Here is a 19,642-nt window from a genome sequence, read left to right on the forward strand (position 1 = left end):
GCCCATGGGAGATAAACTGAGGGGAGTGTTCGTACATGATGGTGAATACAAAACGAAACATTTTTGTTCCGGGAAGTACACGATAAGAGAGACGAGGGACATGTGTGACGAGTAGGTGATGGGCAACGCAGCGCACCCTGCAGTAGGGTGTCGCGTCACCTTCGCGGCACACTTGTATCTAGTCTGTCCTCTCGCTTAGACGTTTCAGCACGATTCTGAATCAACCGGTCTTCCAGCAATGACATGGCAAGTGTACCGGCGGCCTCTTCCCGCGGCGAGTCGCTCTTTGCCGCCCCCGGGCGATTCCTGGGTCCCCTGGCGGCCGCGCGAGCGCGCGTCAATCGCGCTTTTGGCGCGAGCGCTTCCTGCGTCAGCCTTGGCCCGGCGCTGCTGCGAGCGGCGGGAAAGGGAGGGGGGGAGCCATTTTAGAGCGTCCGCCCCAGACCGCTTCGGGCGCCGGCGGCGAGGAGCACGCGCACAAGACACCGTGCGCCGCGCGCTGTCTTCGAGGCGCTAACCGCGGCGGCAGCCGCCGCTGCGCCTCCCCGAGGCAGGCGCGTTGTGGTGCGCGCAATCGAGGCGGCGGCGCGAAGCAGCAGCAGCAGCGAGACGAGAATTACACGAAGGCAGCAGCAGCTCGGCCGGCTCGCCACAGTACCCGCGCGGCTCTTCAGACCGTGCGTTAGCCGCCCTGTGTGGATGTCAGTGGCTCCGCGTCAGCGTGCGCTCTCCCAATGGATACCGCCTCCGACAATCAGGTGAGTAGGGAAGGACCACTCGCCAGTTGCCCCTATCTGCTGCAAACACGTATTTCTTGTCTGTCGTCGCACTGCTTGCCCTCTTCCTTTTGAGCCGTCTGAAGCTTGCCCTCGCTGGTTTTTGACCTTGCGGCCAGTGTTACACCCCTACTGGAAAGGTGCGTGACGGTGAGCAAGATACGGTGGATTGTACAGAGCTTCAGTTTTAACGGCTTTGTTATTCGTCCAACAAAGCCATTGCCATTCAATATAACAATACTTCCGTCTCTTCTATCGCATTACTAAACTTTGCAAGGAGCCAAAGGCTTATTTTTTCTTTCTGTTGCAGAACGCTAACTGTTCGAGACAGGGTTGATTAGCTTTCGTCAGGCACGCGCACGGCTTCATTAAAGCGCAGAGACTACCTCTCTTTATTCTCGGCCCTCTCACGACCTCTGCTAAGCGCTGCGCAATAATCGACCACAGCGTGGCACAGATCAACGGCGAAGCGAACGTGGTTTCGTGTCCTCACGGCTCATGGGCACGTAGACGAGAAATTAAGCGTGGGGCGACGCATGAAAGGATTGCATATAACCCACCGTGGAGTTCAGGTTAGCAAAAGAGGTACGCGCGCATCCACACGCGCTCGTACGCGAAACGGCTCCTTTTTTTCTTTCTTTCTTTCTTTATTTTTTTTTTTAAGAAGAGCCGTAGCCAGAATCGATCGTGCAAGTACGGCTTCGCGCGCCTGGTGGCTTTGGTCCCGTTGAGGACGTTATATCAGCGAGAGCTCACGGTATGCGAAAGTACGGCAGACAAGAATGCCAAGAGAACAAAGGACGCGAAGCGGGGAAAAAAAGGAAGAAATAGTATGGGCTTTGTTGGAGGAGCCGCGAAGGTACTGGTGGAGCTCGCTGGTTGTGTAATTAAAAATGCGGCGCTTTTGCGGTAGCACCGCTAATGCCTGCGGAAACGAAAAGGGAAGGTGGGGAGCGGGTGCGGCTCGGAGGACACCAGAGTGGCCCGATACGTGCAAGTGTCGGCTCGGCACGCGAACGGTGGCTGCGTCGTTAGCCGCGGCGACCGTGGTCCCTCGCATGCCGCAGCCGATCCCCCAACGGCTTCGATGGCACGAGCTTGCAGATGTCTTTTCTGCACGACATAGCTGTTATGCGAGGATGCGCCATTGCCATTGAAACTGGAAACTGTGGCAACTACTGAATTCCCTTTTCGGGCCGGGTGAGGGCTGTTTGTTCTTCCAGAAGTTGTTACTGCAGTGGATATCATAACTAGCTGAGATAATGTCAGTGAAAGTTTCGCTATTCGACATTGATACTATCCGGCCAACATAGCAGATGGGCTGTTCACGAAGATTAACCATTCCGTTTTTCATCGTAATCGAAGCTTGAATAATAAAGAAACTAATGTAAAGCTCGTCCATGAAAATGCCCCCAGATTAATGCAATTCGTTCCACTGTGGAACGAAGTGGCTACCTTCAGAATAACGTGAACAAACGGAAATGTTAGGTACAGGGGATCATTCAAATTAGCATATGTATACGCAAGAAAAAACAGTTTTTATTATCATTCATAAGTAGAATAAAATGTCTGACTCGTAGAGCAGTTAACAATTCCGCAAAATAATGTGAAACACAACAGCTGAATCAGAAAGCCAGACAAGGTGATGGACCGGGCCAGCGGTGAATAACCTGCCTTTCGGTGATGTTACAGATTTGTTCCTCTACTCTGATGAGTCATTCGTAGACGCTCACGTAAGCTTTCTTTGATGCTGAGGCGTGCGTCATTGGAAACCAAGTCCACGTAAGCAAAATACTCGAACGGAGTATGCTTGCGCTAAATAGAAAGCTAATTTTGGGCGTTGAGTTTGCTTTATATTTTCAGCGGGATGGGGGGACATATTATTGGAAGGCAAGCATCCGAGTATACACAAGCAAGTAGACAGTGGGATTTATACGGCACCTCATAAGAAAAAAAAAACAATAACAAGAAAAGACACCTGACTCTACATAAATGCAAAATAAGCCATTTTCACGCGGTGCATTGCCCACGCAACGGCCGCACGTCCCAAGGGCGTGCGTGAGGCCGGTAGTGTTTTATTATCAAACCAAAAATATATTTATTCAACGCGGCGGTGAAATTATAGGAACAAAAAAAGAAAGGTCTGTCCGAAAACTGAGCGGATAATCTATGCCCCTGCATAATGTTTTTTCATGTTGTTGTGCAGATAAAGAAGTAACGTTGAGTAAGAAAACAACAGGGTGGTGGGTAGTTGTAAATAGGTTAACTGTAGTACGAACCTTATTAATTATAGTTAGCGTGACAAACCAATCTACGAGCTACTTACGATAAACGAAACACAGGTCATTAACTAACATCCCATAAGTACATAGGTTCACAAAGACGAAACAAACACAATACAGCGTTTGAAGTGCTAACAAAGCGCCAGGAAGCCTATGAAACAATACCTATAAACAAACTATAATGAACTAGAAACTATGATAACGTTTTAGAAAAGTCGTTATCGAATTTTTGAGGACAAGCTTGTCGCCACGAAATGGCGAGGACTTCAGGCACGCTTTTTAATGCGCCGCTTTAAATGGTTTTTCAGCGGCGCACATACTGGCTGTCCTCCGGTGCGTCTACGCGAGGCACGTTTCATTCAACGCTGCTAAGAATTGCGACGGCGAAAATCCGTGAAGTAAATGGCCTTTAGCGAGTGTAGGCTTAATCTTGAGGCTGGGAGCCTTGTACGTGTCTTGGTTTGAAAGAAGGCGAAAGAATCACTCTGCAGCTAGCAATAACACAAACGATGCGATATCGCTTTCGCTGAGCCGCTCATTCGTTTCCGAGTGCGGACACAGTTAACAATTCCCTTGCCCTTTTGCACGTTCAGCTAATCGATCCACAAACGTGAATGCTGATTAGGCCATGGCGTTCAACCTTGCTCCCCTAAATTGGCGTAACGAGTCACAGAAGAAGCGACTGCACAAGTTGTCATTACCTAAATAATTGAACACATGCTTCGCGAGGGTATGGAGCACAATTATGACACTCAATGTGTCATACATGAATCCAATTAAGCTAACAAACAAAAGCTAGTTCATATAGTAAGATAGATCTCCAAAATAGATAACCTGACGAGAAAATTTTCTGACTTCGGAGGTCTCTTTACATGAACTTAGAAATAAACCTTTCAATACAACACAAATAAACGTTCAATTTATAGCGATCACATCGTGATAAACGTCTCATAGCGCTTTTATGAGTCATACATCTGAAGGCGAGAGCGATCAATGTCGACTAGTCATGCCTTCTCTGGAAAGATAAAATGGGGGGAAAAATCGGCCGCACTTTTGCAAAACTATTGTTTACGCGTTCATAAATGCAAAAAGGCAGAAAACTACTGTTCTCGCTAGTGCATAAACCACGCAATCTCATGCAAAAGAATTTTGTGAAAAGCCTTATCTTTCTATAAAGAAATAGAGAGCATTACAAAGCCTAGAGAAATTACTTATCCCTCACGTATAACCTAGATGTCCTGTAGTGACCTCATGGAAGTTATTAGGATGTGCATCAGAGTCACAAAATCTTGCCGGTGCATGGTATTCATATGTTACTGCGGAGGTCAAGAAACAGTACAGTGTGAAAGTATACAAGAAGGAAAGGAAGGAAAAAGTGGAGAAGGAAGGCAGGGAGGTTAACCAGTTTAGCTTAACCGGTTTGCTACCCTACACATGGGAGCGAGATGGGGGGGGATGAAAGACGGGGAGAAGAAAGAGAGAGCACATAACACGGCACACACATCGTTGGTTACAGTCTGTCACTCTTGCGCGGTACGCGACATCACTGTCACAGCCGCTTGTCCAAGCCCCTCTCCTTCATAAACCGAAGTAGTCCCTTCGTCGCCTTCAGCTGCGATGTCTTCTGTCGGCGTTATGTGAAAATTATTGCAACTGACAATGGTCTATTGTCAAGGTGCGCTAGAACGGACGCCGTGGACTGTCTCTGAACATTATATTCAGGACAGTCGCACAGAATGTGTTACAGCGTCTTCTCGCAAAGACAGGCATTGCAGAGAGCGTTGTCGGCCATTCCAATGCGATACGAGTAAGACCTCGTGAAGGCCACCCCTAGCCATAAGCGATAAAGCAGGGTGGCCTCACTTCGGCGGAGTCCAGTTGACATACAGAGATGCATCAAGGAGGGCAAGTCGTGTTGACGATTGCTCCGGTTGGTCTGGCTGCTTGGTGTGCACCATAGAGAGAGAGCGTAATCTCCCGTGCAAGCACTCGAAGTCTTCTGGCTGCGTCGGACCGTGAAAGTGGTATGGCCTCTTCTTCTGTGTCTTCAAGAAAGAAAACTGACGATATTCGCCACAAACACGATCACACTGGCGCTGTTTTCGGCGAAGAAACTTCGGACATTTTTTTCCCGCCTCATTTAGCAAGCCAAACCGGCTCATGTCCCCATTGAAACAAACCGTAGCGACTCCCAGTTCCTAGTACTAGGACGTTCCTTCGTTGACGCAAACTGAACGCAGGCGGCACAAGTTCCCTCGGAATGCACGCACCTCTCCCTCGAATAAGTCAGTGAAGCCTGCGCTTTGCTCTCATTAGAGCGGCTCAACGCAGATAAGGCTCCGGGCGAATCCTCACCACTTCGCGCGAGAAGACTACAAGCTGCTCGATCGAGACGAACGACCAACTTTCGAAGATGTGCGGCCATCAAGGCCCCTGTCTGTTTCTTCGGACTTCGTCCGCTCCCGAACGAACGAACGACCGACCGCATACACGGCCGCCCAGTTACGCTCGCTACAAAAATGCTGGAGCGCCAATTAGAGTCGAGCGTCGTTTCCTCGCTTCCGAAGGTGAGAGGGGAGAGCGAGGGTAATGTCACGCCCTCCCAAATTGCGCGTCAAAAATCGACGTCGCTTCACCCCGACCCTCCGAGCGCTCTCTCCCCGTAAAGTTGACGGTCAATATGTACGGCTCGGGGTTGCCGTCGCAGCCGACGCTGCCTGCAACATCGTTGCCCGCTTCGAGTCAGCTCGAGGATGTAAGTACGCATACGTTAGCGACGTGCGCGCACGTTTCGTGTGGCTTGGAGCCGCACTCGTAACAAGCCGGGCCCCCGTTAATGACAGTCCCGTGCGATTCCGGACGGCCAGGTCAATCGTTGTCGCGGATGATGCTGGCGTCAAGGGCTGGTGACCGATGTGTGTGCTTACGAAAGGTTAGAGCGCGTTCCAGACTTCGCATTTTTCCTGGACCTTCTTAGAGAAGTTGTAAAACAAGCACTCCCGCGAACTGTAATTGTTTTCGTGTCAGCAATGTCATAGGTGCTGCCTGCGAGAGAAACTAATCGAAACTAAATACGTTAACCCTGCAATTTCTCAGCACAGTTTCAAATCGAGGAAAGTAGAACAACTTGTTGACCTTTATTCATAACCACGGGCAGCACACTTGTAGAAAAAAGAAAGTCAAATGTTGTTCGAGGTGGAACGTAATAACTATAACGACCAATTATTTGTTAATTGGCTTAGTGAACTAATCTACCAACTCTGAAAATTAGCTCCAGCGTATCGGGTAAAGTATAGTGAACTATGTGTGAAGTCTCCTGAGCTCAAAAGAGAATTTTGAGACGTAAGGCTAAGCGTGGCGCATCTGACACATTAGGCATTACCATGGTAAAAACAAAAATTCGACAGAAGACATCGAAGGATGATTATCAAATTTAAGCGATAGCTTTCCGATACACCGGCTGAGATATGCTTTTTGGGGGCACTTATTGGATGACTCTATTGGTTACTGCTATTAAGCGTGTGGGTGCTGTGATGTTGCACGGAATCCAGGATTGACCTGTGTTACAAAGGACATTTAAACCTTCGCGAGGACACATTTGATGCACTGGTATCAAGATCGGCTCACAAAGTCGCCAAATTTAATTACAGTACCTCCTGGATCGGCCAACTTTACTCAGTCACATCGCCGCCCACGCAAAGAGAAGGAGTGGCAGGGGAGGGGGCGGAGGGCGTAGAGTCAGAGAAGGCTTCGCTTTGAATACAAAAACACCGTCACGATCTATTTTCATTGACTTGTCTCAATAACCCACGACCGTTGAGCGCAAGGTGTACTTTAGCATGAAAAAAATACTCAAAATTGATCGAACAAAAGAAAATGGCACTTGAACCATAACTTCTAATTGATATGCGTACACGGTCTATGCGCCTCGTAGCACAATGATTACATCAAAGGCAGAAAATATGACTGTAATGTGAAGAAAACAAAGTAAATATATCCCAGTCATTTCACCTTGTTATCGATATTACAGCACAATAAACTACCGTGCGCTGTGCACGCGACGCAGATCGATGCCGAAAGAGGACTCGAACCTGAACTAATAAGAGGACGAGCGAAGTCCACGGCCTAATACAGTGCCTTAATAAGCATCGCGAGACCATTCGAGCGTAGATGATTCAGATACCCGCGCGGTACCACCGCTTCACCGCACCTTTCACTTCACTGTCGGAATGCAATACAGCTGAGATGAAAGCCCCTTGCGGAAAGAGCAGAGAAAGCGCGAGCGGTGCTTTGTTCGTGGAAATGAACAACGCGCCGACGCAGCTTCGAAGTGCCTCTAAAGAATATTGAAAAGTACTCGGAAAATACGTGCACTCGGGCGTATAGCGGTGGCGCGGAATTCTTGCATACCGTTTCCGCTTGGAAGCGGAGTGGAAGAAAATGAGAGCGAGTGAAGATTGCTCTCTGAGCATAAGGCACTACGGGTGATGAAGCACTGTTCCTCGAGCAGATAGCGCGATCACGCTGAGCAGATTGCAGCAGCGAGCATGATAAGCTTTCCTGTCGCCTTCGTCGCATTTGTGATTTTGGGTGGGTCACAAGCGAGGCTTGTGACCCACCCATTATATTAAGAAGCAGTTTCAGATCTCGTAGAATTGTGAGGGCATTGAGAATGCCAAGTGCGGAATGTTAGTGAGCTGCATAGTAGATCAAGGACTGTAGGAATATATGCGGCATAGAAGAACTTGAGCGTTTATGAAGGTGCTATGAATTCATTTCACTTCTTTACATGCCAGCTGTGTGTACTTGCCAGACGCCACTGTGTCACGTGTTTTTTCCGTTAAAGCATCGTCTGTTAGTTTTGAGTGGCGGAGTACGGTCTCGCAGGTTCCAAACTAGTTCAACCTGCACATCACTGTAGAACGGTTTTAAAGCGTAGCTGCTGACGAAAGGTGGTCATGACGCGCTGCGCCAGTAATGCCTTTATTACTCACGGCCAGCCAGGACCGCCCAATCGAACCCACACTTGAGAGCAGCACGATACCACTGCGCAAACGCTCCGACACGTGTTCTCTTTTTTCATATTTCGCGGACTTTCTTTAAAACCAAGAAGAACTAGGTGAGACGTATCGTAAAGGAAACAACTTGATCGGTGATTTCTGAAGGATCTCTACAAATCTGCGTATCATACTTAGGGTCCTCAGCCAGTAATTAATACGTAATTAAACTTAAATAATTAGTGAGTTATCGGGAAAAAAAGTGACTGAGTTACTATAGGGCTATTACGAATAGTATGCGTTCGGTTCAAATCGCTTCCGACGCGCCTTTCATTTTTAAATTCTTGGCTCAAGGTATGTGGGACATCCTGTATAAGAGGGCTTCCCCCTCACGCCGTCAGAAACGTAACGCTAGAGCACACAAATATTTTTCGTTATGCCAGATAGAGAAAGCGCGCACGCACGCACGCACTCGTGCATATGCTCACACACGAACGAACACACGATCCCCTCACGCGTCTTCCATAAAGCACGTGCTGGTGGGCGAGTTGGTTATGCATGATTACAACGAAGGCGTCAAATAAAACAACGGACGAAGGAAGGAGACACGAGACAACCACGTAGGCGCTATGGTTGTCTCGTGTCTCCTTCCTTCGTCCGTTCCTCTATTTGGCGACGTCCTTGTAATCTTCCATAAAGCGCACATTGGCTGCTCCGCTTCATCACGGGTCGTTCAAGCTGTCCTTAATGTTTTAATGCCGAAGCTCGCGCTTCCGAACCGCTCCGATCATAAGTAATTAAGCCTCGCTTGTGACCCACCCAAAATCACAAGTGCGACCAAGGCGACAGGAAAGCTCATCATGCTCGCTGCTGCAATCCGCTCACAATGAGAGCGGAACAAAACGGACACGAAACGCAGACGCAGAAGAAGCTTCGAGGAAATAAAAGCATACATGCGCTGAAAACTGTAGCCGGCGGGAAAGTTGCCGGATAAGTGAAACAAAAAGCAAGGTCCGAACGAAGCGGCTCCTCTCATATCCTGGATCCCGAACAGCTAGGCGCCATTCACGCCTCCTCCCCCCTGCTCTCCCCACCCATCTTAGTTCTTTTGCTCCCGCTACGAACGCGACCAGCGAGCCGCAAGCGAGACCAGAGCCTCGCTTATTCAATTTGTAGACCTTGCAGGAATCTCTTCTGCAACAGAGCACAGGGCGGTAAGCAAAGGGTCCACCTCCCCCCACGCCCCCTTCGCTCCAGCCCTCTTCTTCTTCCGCCCTCTGCAGTCCGCAGTCTCTCAGCTAGCGAACCTGCGCAAACATGCTTTCGACAAATATGCCCTAGCACTGCTTCTGTTGTGGGCTGTGTAAGGCCTCGGTCGTGGCTCCTATGGACAAGAATGGCCAGAGTGTAGGCAATGTACACTGAAAGAAACGGGCTTTCGCAGACAATGAACGAAGAGAGAGTGTGTGCATCCCACCGCAGTAATACAGTGCAGCGGGGCGAAAGATATAGAGCAAGTGCCGGGCTTTGCAGGGATAAAACTTAGAAGCCTAGAGTGGCACTTAAGAAGCTTTTCTCTGCTAAATGTACACGGAGAAAACTGTACCACGGCTGATGCCAGCGGCTCATTCCGTCTCAGCCTACCAGAGTCATTTCGTAACTTTTTGTTATACAAAGCACATCAGCTACCGATACACATATTTACAAAGACCGCCAGCCAGCTCGGGTTAGCTCTAGCTCGCGCTGCCTCACAACAATTTTGTCGTAGTCAGGAAGACGACTTCCAAACCTTCAGTTTCATTGGTGTCGCTTTCATTCGTGAACAACATTCGGGCCTGCTTCCGTCTCGCAGCAATATGAATGCACACCTTTGCGGTAATGTATCTCAAAAGTTTTCAAGGCCAGACTGTTCCATGTCAGTTCAGATACATATGCCAGCATAGAAATGCTCAGCTTGCTGGGGATTTTTCAGACTCCTGCATTTAAAGGGTGCTGGAGTCACGAGACCCTATAGATTATGAAACCTGCCCTGCGCTGGTAGAAGCATCACTGCTCCAAAACATTAAGCCTGAGCTGGCAGCAAGCAATGTGGTCTGGGATCTTTTGCAATGCATAGTAGTGACATTAAGAGAACAGAGATTCTGCATGATGTCAAAGAAGTCGTCAAAAACGGAAGACACATCGAGCTATAATGTTTTGGCTCCCACGTATATGCGTATACAACATTCACTCATCTGGCAATCTTCAGCTGTTTCCCAAGCGTCACTGCAATGATCTAATCCGTGAGGCTGAAAAAAAAAACAAGCGATGGTTCATTGGCGTATGAGGTCCAGATGACTTGTAAGAATGGTCCCTACAAATCACAAGCTCACGTGACTGTGCTAACCAAGCACGTCGAGAAGCATCAAAAAGTGAATCGCACCGTGGAATTCCTTATAACGTGGTTCTCGTTTATAATAAGCCGACGCCGGATCTGCTCTCAAATAAATATATTTTAAGGGTTTGTAGACAGTCTACACAAGCTTTGCCTTAAAGTGCATGGAATGCTTGTAGACAGCCTACGAATTTATGTCCTAACACCTTTTCTGAAAAGAAACCCTACAATACGTACACGGACAAGAACTGACGAAAGGGAATGTACTTGACAGCGACTTTAGTCTTAAGGCAGTTCGTACATTTTCACCTACAACAAGGCAAACTACTGCACTTTAAGTCCACATTCAACATGTAGAGTCTCTAGACATATAAGGATAAAGCTTGGTTCAGCAGCACTGCATCGTTTTACAATGGCGCAGTGCAGGGCGAGAGGAACACAGCGAGTAAGGAAAAGATGGGAAGAAAACCAACTGCAACTTGTGTGTGCATAAGGAACCTATCAAACAATGGCTCCTGGCTGGCTTGAAAACGACCCGGCCTGAATTCTAGCCGTAGTATCTACAGCTCACAGAGCGTCTTAATTGACTTAGCAAGCCGGCAGGAAAATGAGCGCTGTTTTCTCGACGAAGGATCCTTTGTCTCCGTGTCTCTCGCTGCCACGTCGGAGAAAGCAAATCTCGTTTCCTCTTCGCACAGAAGGCTCGTTGACGATGCAGAAAGTCTTTCGAGTGGCTCTGTATACGAGTGAACGTGTCAGCAGTTTCACGATGCCAGTGAATGGCCCCTAGTTTTGTTGTATATATTAATGGAGAGAAGGTAGCACCGCCGGAACACTTGCGCGCTAGCTTCCGCTGATTCCCTCGGAGTGGAGCTGTAGCGAAGAAGGTGACGGGAACGATAATTGCAGATGATATCGTGGCTAGCTGTGCCAGACGAAAGCAGCTATCAGAGCTTGTCGTAGATTGAAAGCACAGAATTTAACAGTATCCTGCGCAATAGTAGAGGTAGGGACCAGCTGCTGCTGTGTGACAGATATGTATAAAGGAGGAAAGATCGGGGAGGAAAGAAAGCGAGGTTAACCAGACACACGTCCGCTTTGCTGCCCTGTTCAGGGGGAAGGGGATAAGAGAGAGAAAGAAAAGAAAGAAACTTGAGAGAGAGAGATAGAGAGAGAGAGAGAGCACTAATTGCGCTCACACCTAAATGTGCGCACCAAATCTATCAACAGTCGCAGTAGCCTGTCTACTTGAGGTACTACAGTTATACTTTCATTGCTGTGGTGGTGGTGGTGGTCAATTGTAGCAACAGGCGGGTTTAGCCTGGCGATCAAGGCCGACAATTGCTCCGCCCGAGCGTCTCGCACAATACCGCTGAAGGATTTCACCATATGTCCATCAAACCAGACTCTCTTAAGAATTCGATTAGGAGACGTGAAGTTTCTTTGCGGGCTATAACTGAGCCCTCGGGAAATATAAGGTGTTGCAGGGGCGCATGCTGAAGGTCCTTGTTTTGCAGATTCTTCAGGAGAGTGTCTCTTTCATCTTGGAATTGCTGGCAGGGCCACAAAAAGTGCTCAATGTCTCCTGTCTCGTTGCATGCCGTACAGTTCTTTTGGCCCTAGTCCAAGGAGCTTCGTATCTTAAAATGGTCTTAAGATCAGCCGCTTTAATGCTGTCCTCGGTGATTCATACTCGACGTCGTCTTGTGTATAAAGGCACGAAAGGTGTTCAATGGTTTCAGAAGTAATTATTTAACTATTTAAATCAATCAATCAATCAATCAATCAATCATGTTCATTTCCTATATTCTGTGCTCAGTTGTAGAAAGGTTGCCGTGGGTAGGTTTAAGCTGGGTTTAAAAATTAAGAGCGGCTCCTTTCTGAGGCACTTCTTAATAACTCCTGAATGCAACGTGTCTTCATGATGCTGATGTAAGATTGCGCATGCGTTGTGGTATCTGAGGTGTTTCCATGTGTCCATTGAGAATGTAGTCGCGCTAGGGTGTGGAAACCTCATCGCATCTCCTCCTGCTTAAAGGCAAAGTCACTGCAGTATGTGTACCATTATAACGTTTGCTATGGGACATTCATATACGTTCCAGTTAAGCTGCCGGGCGAAGCACTAAGATTTTGACGGTGATGCACCCCAAAACTTCATCACTGTAAGTAATTATTTGCTTATGTCGCTTGGGGCAATCTGAAAATAATTAATAGAGTTATTTGTACACAATGTCTTTTTTTATCTAGCCTTCGTTTCACTGTCCGTCCATCTTTCTTTTTCTTGCTTGTTTTCTGTTTTTTTATAACTTGCATTAAAATTTCAGTGAGTAGTAGTTGCGAAAGTAACTCTGTAGTAAAGTAAAGCCGTGTTTACCTGCGAGTGCGTCTAGCTCAGGCTAACACATCATAAAATCAGCAGCCACAAGACGGGACTGTCAGACTGTCGAGTCGTTATTCACTGCTTAATCAAACCACCTTCGCAACCACTATGCATGACAAAGTCACAGTGAAATTGCGAAGGGGCGCGGCTCTCAAGAATAAAGACTGGAGCTGTGAATAAGTCTTTTACATAAGAGACCCGTCATCACCGGCCAGCGAAGGAAGGCTGCGCATCAAGAAACTCCGTGTCATTGACGTACTATTCGTGGCGATTCTGGAACGCCGATGGGCACGCGCCATTCCAAAGTCGACACCGGTACAGCGCAAGCTGTGGACTCTTACGAAATTGCTGACATCCGACGTGTCCGCTTATATAAGATACAATGTATTCATTAACTGCGTTAAATAACTTCGGGCATTGTCGTCTATAGGCTTTGGTAATTGCGTGTTGAGATTTGCAATTACGTGGCAGTAGTTGCACCGCGCAAGCCTATCCGCCTGTAGCTAGCATTTTCCTCCTCCTTCTCCTCTTGTTGCGCCCTTGTTATTTGTCCGTGTGACAGTGAGTTGACCAATAGACACTCGCGTCTATAAAAGCAGGACTGGTCTCAATCTGTGGTATATACAGCAGAGCGATAGCTGTAACCTCTTGTAATATCACTGTGTATTTTATTCATGCTGTATTATATCTGCTATTACGTCGTGATGAAACTGTGGAAACCTTGAGGTTAATCTATAAGAATGTCACGATGCCAGAATAGCTAAGGTTCGGGCCAAGAGGTTGCAACAATCTGTAGAATAACCTGTACACTGCAGCCATGCGCTACTAAGGGCGGTGTACAGGGCGAGCGTTCTTCAAGAAAATGATGATATAGAAAACTGTCATCGACAAGGACTACATTTCGAAAGAAAGGGAAAGCTTGTGACATATATCGCTGTAATGTCCAACAATCCTCTCAGTTTGCTCTGTTCTATTCGCACCGCTAACTGCTCCTGACATGACAGTTCTGCTGATAATGTGGATGGGTGTGACTAATGACAACAGGCTAAAGTGAACAAAAATGAAATAGAATGAAATAGAAATAGCCTCATTCCAGCTTTGGAATGCGTTTTTATCTGTGTCAATATTTGGGCTAGCTCAGCTCCACTCGCAGTTTCTGTTCACTGGGCTCGTTTACAACAACAAAATTGGTGCCCCAACCCTGCGACAAATTTCTGCAACACTGAAGGAAACGCCACCACGGCGGAGCTTCAGAACATGGATCAAACCACCAAGTATTCCGGACTGCTTTCGCTCGGCTACTCGTTCAAGTTTCAGCGCCTACAGCGCCGCCATGGCGGCACTTTAGGCAACGTAGGCGTCATGTGTAAGTGTCGCCGGATCATAGGAATCACAAACCATTTGCGCCATTTTTCTGGGCTGACCATAACTGACGGCGCGCGAACGGCAGTGAATTCATAGCGATACAGTCGAAATGTCACCATGCTTCCTGTGATATCCGGAGACGGCCATAGGACCAGCTGAACTAACCAAGACGATCCTCGTGTTAGCGGTTTCGCGCGCACGTTCGTTATCAATTTAGACATAGGCAAGACAGAAACATTCGTACAGCTCCCTGTACATTTCGGAAACGTTGTGTATAAATAGAAAAATATTAAAAAATAGTTGAGTATCATCTTAAAAACCACCTTCGTGTTTGGGACTATATAAAGTAGCACTGCTATGCATGTAATTTGGTTCCGTAGCTTTGGCTGCAGCGCGAAAACGTGGTGCAGGTATGGGCGCGCGTAACGTGAACAAGCACATTGGGCAGATTGGTTTCAAGCTACTAGCGCTGTCGATCCTGTGGTGATTTAGCAATCAGCTGTGTAGCCGCAGCTCTATGGAACAAGGACGGCGCAAGAAAGGCACGACCAGAGACGACGAGGGCTCGTTAAACTTGCCGCATCGTAACGGTCGCGTGTCTCATTTTTGAAGCAGCGCGCAGAGTCGATTCAGGGGTGCCACACAATGGGCCCTGTTCAAGCTGTTCACGCCCGCCGTGACCCGATCAAAAGCCCGACGCGGAGGTGCTTGAACATAGGATACCCGTTTCGCATCGCGCTTCATAACTGCTTTGCAGCCTTTTATTATCCATCTTTTGATTGGGGCCCTCTTGTTTGAGATCAGAGGACGCTATAGAGGGGCGTGTGTTGTTCTTTAATCTTACTTCAGTGACCTTACTTTCTTCTTTCTTTGGATTCATCAGATGCAACGTTGGGAGCAAAAACGAGAATCTTTTTATGGTTACATCAATATTATCCTTACCTACATATACACCAAAAAGGCTTCATACCTCATGTACTTGTCTTTGTAGTTATATTGCGGGGAGACACGCACACCAACTCAGCCTAGAACGAAAGCTTTTCTGCCCGACATTTTGCTTCGTCACGTGCTCCACGAACATGTCGTTACCACAATTGATTAATATTATTTCGCATCTAAATTTATTCCAGGCCGCTGTAATAACCAAAGTACTAAAATCGGGATATAAAGCTCAGCGACAGAAAGTAAAAGTTTAAAAGCAAAGATCCTCAAAAACAGAGCCGATAATGAAGCAGGTATGAAGTTCCATTGTTCTCTAGTGGTCCTTGTCAACACATGTGTCTAAAGATAGCCATTATCCTTGTGAGTGCTCCAGAAGAAGGTGGGAGTGTTTTCGTAAATAAACAGTGATTTGAACGCAACGTTGTCGCTGAAGTGAAACAAACGCACCTTCACCAAATATAGGTCTACCTTCCGATAAATAGTTACAGGCGCATTTTTTTTTCTTGGCCCGTAATCAAGTAAGTTCGTAAGTTCTGGTGAATCGTCCTCTCATATACTCATGCGTGCATGTAAACTGCCAAGCTACCTCGTTGACCCTACATTTGCTCAATGAATGCAAAGGACTCATGGTGTGTTGGCACATACCATTCGTGTTAGGTAACGACTTGATAATGAAGCCGCCTGCCATGACAGACAGTATAAGCAACGAAAGTCCTTATGTATTCGCCCCTTTTTAGAGGTGACAGCGTGCGTACATTCTGTCAGTTCAAACACATGCAGTCACCGTTTGTCCGTGCACTCGCCTGTTTGTAACATTACTTAATATAGTACCATCGCCAGAACGTTTCTCTCACCAGGCATAGCTTGAGATCAAAGCTGCTATTACCATTAACAAGTGAGAGATGACACCAGCATAATATGAGTGATGGCTGCAAATGCCAAAGCCAAAATGTCAAGAGAGGAATGTCATACATGTGCGACAAAGGTGAGGAAGAGAGGGAGAAGGGGAAAAGACAGGGTGGTTAACCAGAGGCGAGTTTCCGCTTTGTTACCCTGCACTGGGCTGGGGTATATAGGGGTGGTAAAGACTACAAAAAGCGAGATTAGAAAATAAGGAACAAGAAAAAAAAAAGAAAAAGAAGATAAGAAAAAGAAAACAGGTAACATAAAAGGCGTTCTAATCACAGGCGTTCACGCAGGCCGGTCGATCTCAAGAAGCGCAGTAGCGCTTGCACGGCCTTCTAATGCGATGTTGAGCCGCATTTGTGTATCAATACTCTTTCTTCCGACATAGGCTAGTCGTCCAACTGGTTCATCACGACGGAAAGCGATTGTCTCTGCACACTGTACTGCGGGCACTGGCAAAGAACATTACGCTTTGTTTCCGCGTCGCCGCAATTGCCACATGCTGCGGTGTCGGCCATCCCTATGCGGAATGCGTAGGTATTGGTAAACACGACGCCCAACCGTAGTCTACGCAAAAGAGTCGCGTCTCATTGGGGAAATCTTGATGGAAGCGAGGAAAGTTTAAACGCGTAGTTGTAGCCTCGTGGAAGGTTTGGGTGCATGCTCCTATCAACGGCTTGAGCCCGTTATCCTCCTTTGTAAGTTATGTGGAAGGACATCTGGGTTTCTATATTTTAAGTGCGGCTCAACTCTCTCCCTCGAGTTCCTACTAAAATTAAAATGTGTTCGTTACTCCAGTTTTCAAAGTACCCCAGCTTGAGTGGCCATCGCTATACCTGCTGCTCCTGCATACTTGCGCTGATCTATCTATCTATCTATCTATCTATCTATCTATCTATCTATCTATCTATCTATCTATCTATCTATCTATCTATCTATCTATCTATCTATCTATCTATCTATCTATCTATCTATCTATCTATCTATCTATCTATCTATCTATCTATCTATCTATCTATCTATCCATATGTATGTGTGTGTGTGTGTATGTATGTATGTATGTATGTATGTATGTATGTATGTATGTATGTATGTATGTATGTATGTATGTATGTATGTATGTATGTTTTTATTGACCTTTTATGTAGAGTTGGAAACGGGATGCCAGTCTGCTTGACCTTCCTACCTTTTTATCGCTCTCTCTCCCTCACGCCCCCTGAAACATTTCTGAAATTTTTAAAACAAATCTGAACGAGTAACGCAAGACAGTGGCTTATATTTTTGGCCGCTGCAGGTGCTCTGACGCCGCTCGATCAAAACTAAATAAAGAAAGATGGTCACACATACTGACATCTGAACAACGCCAATTTTTCACTTTTCTAGACGCTCCGACTGGCTTTCAGACGGCACCGTCCTAATAAGGAGCTTGAAAGCCGTGTGCGGTACCCGGGAAGCGATAAGGATTCTTCAATTGTACCTCAGAAGCGATTTTCTTTCTTCCGCGAAAAAAGTTCTATTACGACGGGGAGACACGAAAGAAACAATAGCCCCAACAATGAAGACTGAGCAAGCGGCTTCGAGAATCTTGGGAAGCGGGGACTCATTTGTCTCTCCTCATTTAGGAACCAAAGGAAGCAGATTATCAAGCAACCAGATCAGCTAATTCCTACACGCCACTCCTTTGCTGATGCCTTCGCGTTTTTTTCTCCGTACTGTGTGACCGCCATATAAGTGAATTACAGCAGTTCGCGTGTCCTCTGCTTTGTTTCTTTTTTTTTTTTTTGCAAGCAGCTGGGAGGATGAAAAAGAAGCACGAACCTAGTGCTATCTAATGGCGACGCCTCTATACTTCCAGCCACTTTTCTTTTGTCAATCAGGGCAGTAATTTTCCCGAGTCTGTCTCTTACGGGCGTTTTCAAAAACAGAGTTCTTCGGGAGTGGTGGAGGGGGTTCTGCTTCTGAGATGGAGCACAGAAGCAGGGATCCCGTGTCCCGTTGTCCAGGACGAGCTTCGATCGTTGTAATCTCGCTGGTGGCTCTTGCTTCCTCTTCGCTTCCTTTTTAAAACGTCGCGTCCAAGGATAGACGAAAATCATTAATTTGCTATTTAATGAGCCGATAGCAATTAGCCGGAGAAAACAGGACGGAATAATGGGGAAACCGGGAAATTAAGAACGATGTCGCGCAGCTGTGTACAAGGGCGATTAACAAGAAAAATGTCTTACAGGCGAAAAAAAAAGAGATAGAGAGAGACATGTAGAAGCTAAACGACAAAATAAAGCCTGCTATACCGGTGTTATACCGGTGCACAAGCTGGAGTCTTTCTTTTAGTAATTAACTCTTGAAAGGGACGCCTAGTCCAATGGGAAAACCTGGCAGTATCGAAGTTGCACTTTGCAGCTGCTTCCTCTTGAATGAACTTCGATGCTTGGTTCACGGGAGAGAAAAAAAAAAGGATTAGAGGTAGTTCTGGTTAGGTATACACTGCGCGGGGGGAAGGCGTGCACGGGGATGAAAAAGAAAGAAAAAGTAACATGATAATAAAATAGAACTTACAGCTGGCTCAGCCAATCAGGAACACTGCATCCACCGACGTCACAATTAACGTCCGCTCCTACTCCCATACACAATTTCAACCGCCAAAACAAGCCGACAAGCTTCAGCTCCAGAGTAACGAAAATTTTTAAAACTGAATATAAATTTAGGTTACACTGTTAAGGTAATCTTAAGTAATACTATCCAGCAACGTTAGCAATGCCTCGAACACCACTAAGACAGAAGTACAAAATCCCCTGATAAGGCAGCCCCGATGTGCCCTGCCGGTTCATACTCCGAGCATGAACACATAAACGGACAGAGACATTTAGGACACCCTTAGCAACTACTGCCCTTACCAACTATCTTCTATTTGAAAAGAATTCATGAAAGGAAGAAAACATCCTGCCAGTATGGTTAGTGCCTGCAGGACTAGACTGTACGTATATTATCATGTCTACCGTTCCATAGTGTACGCGGTTTGTTTGTGCTCGTCTCTCTTTGTCTCTCTATATCTCCCCCTTCCACTCTCTTTCTCTTTTTATCCCCCTTAACCATTCCCCCCATGCAAGGTAGCCAACAGGAACTACCTCTGGTTAACCTCCCTGCCTTTCTATGCGTCACCCGCCGTGGTTGCTCAGTGGCTATGGTGTTAGGCTGCTGAGCACGAGGTCGCGCGATCGAATCCCGGCCACGGCGGCCACATTTCGATGGGGGCGAAATGCGAAAACACCCGTGTACTTAGATTTAGGTGCACGTTAAAGAACCCCAGGTGGTCGAAATTTCCGGAGTCCTCCACTACGGCGTGCCTCATAATCAGAAAGTGGTTTTGGCACGTAAAACCCCATAATTTAATTTTTTCTATGCGTCATTTCTCTTTCTATTTCTCTCTCTTTCTCTCTCTCTCGCGTGAGGCCGGATAACTGTGCTTTCAAGAAGGCCGGCAACGTTTTTTCGGCGACATTTATCCTTAAAGTAAATGTAGGAAATGAATATTCATGTTCGCATCACGTTTGCGGAGGCAGCTGCTGTGGATTCTTCAGTGTATTTCGTAAAATGGACAGGCATTGAGGGATGTGTTCTAA

The 19,642-nt window shown here is 46.9% G+C and overlaps 1 protein-coding gene across 2 annotated transcripts in view; it reads left to right on the plus strand.

Annotated features, from left to right (window-relative positions):
- The first annotated feature begins 440 nt into the window (after positions 1-440).
- LOC126521459 (potassium voltage-gated channel protein Shaw-like) overlaps positions 441-19,642 on the plus strand; it is a 239,735-nt gene continuing 220,533 nt past the window's right edge. For both annotated transcript variants that reach the window (XM_050170162.3, XM_050170164.3), the window contains exon 1: positions 441-758. The gene's annotated coding sequence lies outside the window, so the exon portion shown is untranslated. The remainder of the gene's footprint in view (positions 759-19,642) is intronic.

This window comes from Dermacentor andersoni, chromosome 6 (assembly GCF_023375885.2).
Source record: "Dermacentor andersoni chromosome 6, qqDerAnde1_hic_scaffold, whole genome shotgun sequence".
NCBI classification, from domain to species: domain Eukaryota; kingdom Metazoa; phylum Arthropoda; class Arachnida; order Ixodida; family Ixodidae; genus Dermacentor; species Dermacentor andersoni.